Here is a 2,990-nt window from a genome sequence, read left to right on the forward strand (position 1 = left end):
GGATCTAATAGATGGTATTCTAGTACCAAATTCCTCTCGTGATCTCTTCAATCATTTTTTGAATGATCTTTCAGACCTTAGTCTTTACCAGATCAACTCTATTAGTAATAACTTAGGTAAATGTCTGGATTTAGTTTTTGTGGACGACGTTTCCAACGTCACAATAGCCCCTAGCTATGCTTTGATTACCCCTGTTGATTCTCACCACCCACCACTAGAATTGTCCTTGATAAATTCACGCAACTCATGTTGCTTTACCAGTAAAAAATCAAGAGCGGAGCGTCACTCATTTAAAACAGCAGATTATAGTAAACTTAGGTTCGAGATATCGAAGATAACTTGGCCCAGTATGATGGGAATGCTGAAGATAGTGCCTTACATTTTAGCAATTCCTTACGCCATATTTTCAGTAAAATCATTCCTCTTGTTAAGGAAGCTAACGAACGTCTAACGCTCAGTGGTTTACTGGCGAATTAAAACGCTTAAAAAATCAAAAATCCAAAGCATTTAAGCTTTTTAAAAAGATCTGGCTTGTCTTCTCACTACTCCGCGTACTCCATTCTTAGGCATAAATACAATGTATAGAACAGAAAGTGTTACAATAGTTATATTAACAGGGTTCGACTCAATATAGTGTCTAATCCCAAATCGTTTTACGCCTTTGTGAACACAAAGCGTAAGACTAACGGTTATCCCTCAACATTGAAGTTAAATGACTTAGTCTCCAGTGACGAGAATATTGTTGCCGATATGTTTGCTGGTTTCTTCGAGTCAAACTACTCTGCCTGTTCTACATCTTCTCAACTTAATTCGAATCTATATAGCTCCCATTCTTTCTGCCATCATTTGATTGTATCCGAATTCCATCGATATTTGCTGCGCACGTCCTCATTCATTTGAATTGTTTGAAAATTTCATATACAGCTGGCCCAGACGGTATACCCAAAAGTGTTCTTAAAAGTTGTGCAGAGTATTTGTATAAGCCTCTGACAAATATTTTTAATGCTTCCCTAAAACAGGGTGTCTTCCCATCTTCCTGGAAGGATTCGTTTATCTTGCCACTTTATAAAAATGGAAGTAGGACTAACATCGTAAAATAAGTAAATAGAGGCATTGCGAACCTTTGTGCTACTCCTAAAGTTTTTGAGGCAATCGTTACGGAAGAACTATCTCACTCTATTACTTCTGCTATTGATCTATCGCAACACGGTTTTTGCAAAGGTAAATAAACTGCATCCAATCTTCTTGAATTCACTACTTATGTGTCTAATGGGTTTAAAAACAATCTTCGAACGGACGTGATTTACACTGATTTCAGCAAGGCATTTGATAAAGTATCTCATTCAACCCTTATATATAAACTTGATCGAATTGGTTTCCCTCCTATTCTTCTCAGCTGGCTTTATTCTTACTTAGTGGATAGGAAACAAAGAGTAATTTTTAAAAATTGTACCTCCCGGCCAATACATGTCACGTCCGGCGTACCTCAGGGCAGCCATCTTGGCCCCGTCTTGTTTGTTTTATTTATAAATGACCTTCCTAAGGTGTTGAATTACTCGAAGTGCTTAATGTTCGCTGCTGATGTTAAGCTCTTTAAGTACATTAGTACTGCAGAAGATAGGGAGCATTTGCAAGCTGACCTAACCTGCATTTTCGAGTGGTGTGAAGCAAATTCCATGTCACTCAATTTGAAAAAGTGTAAATTCATGACCTTCTCTAGAAAATCATTCTACCCATATTCGTATATGACATCTGACCACAATGTTGAGCAAGTGACCAATTTCATTGACCTAGGTGTAACTATGGATCCGAAACTATAATTCAAGTCTCACATAAACTCCAGCGTGATTAGGGCTAGAGGACTGTTGGCTTTTCTTAAGCGCTGGGCCAAGGAGTTCAACGATCCTTATGTCACTAAAGTTCTCTTTACCTCTCTATTTATACCGATTTTGGAGTATGCATCTATAGTATGGAATCCTAGTTATCAAATTCATAGTGACAGGCTCGAAGCAGTGCAGAAACAGTTCCTGTTATTTGCCCTCAAAAATTTATGTTGGGACTCGTCTAAAAATAACCCACCCTACAAGGATCGCCTGAAGCTTATAGATTTGCCGACGCTTCAGAGTCGTGGAGAGATGCTTGCTGTTCTTTTTTTAATTAAATTAATGGACGGTATGGTCAGTAGTCCCTTATTACTGAGTGAGATAAATTTTTGTATTCCTACAAGACCCACGAGACATTTTAAGCCTATTGTGTTGAGTATTTGTAAATCAAACTTTGAAATGCATGATGCTTTTCGGTGTTTATGCCAAGATTTTATCAAGCATTATGATTGCTTAGACACATCTGAATCGCTTTTTGTAATAAATAAAACTTTGCTCAACAAGTTAACTAAATAAACTAATATCTGTAACCGTGAACTAAAAAATTACACAATATCTATGACTGCCTAGTATAATTGTAACGGCTTCGTATATTTCCGCGACCGCGTAGGACAATACGAGCAGGGATCGGAGACTCGGCCTTTCCGACCCCGCCCAACAGTTCGTCTATAGCGCGGAGCGGAAACTAGGACTTTCCGCCTGCCTCACTTACAAAGTAATGACTACGGGAACATGGATCGGAAGCTCGGCCTTTCCGACCATGATCAACGGCCTGTAAACAGCGCGGAGCGGAAACTAGGTCTTTCCGCCCGCCGCACACAAAAGTAGACTGGAGACAAAGCCTCGACAGCAACCCAAATTGCTATTGTATATCATTATTATCTTTACAAGTTAATATTTATAATTATTTCACTCTGTAATGTATCATACATACTTAAATATCTAAATCTTTTTATCTCAATTGTCTGTAAGAAAACATTTTTCTGTAGACTAAATAAATAAATAAATAAATTACTTACAATAGGTTTGTCCCGCGGATGTGAAGCACATTATTTGTTCCATGTATAATGCGTTACTCCATGTCCATCATAAATTTAAAGTGCGATG

At 38.1% G+C, this 2,990-nt stretch overlaps 1 pseudogene; it reads left to right on the forward strand.

Moving 5' to 3' along the window:
* Positions 1 to 900, forward strand: part of LOC108364841 (lamin-C-like) — a 49,287-nt pseudogene extending 48,387 nt beyond the window's left edge.
* The last annotated feature ends 2,090 nt before the right edge of the window (positions 901 to 2,990 follow it).

This window comes from Rhagoletis zephyria, unplaced genomic scaffold (genome assembly GCF_001687245.7).
Source record: "Rhagoletis zephyria isolate East Lansing unplaced genomic scaffold, Rhagoletis_zephyria_1.1 Rzeph_scaffold_01689, whole genome shotgun sequence".
Taxonomy (NCBI): Eukaryota; Metazoa; Arthropoda; class Insecta; order Diptera; family Tephritidae; genus Rhagoletis; species Rhagoletis zephyria.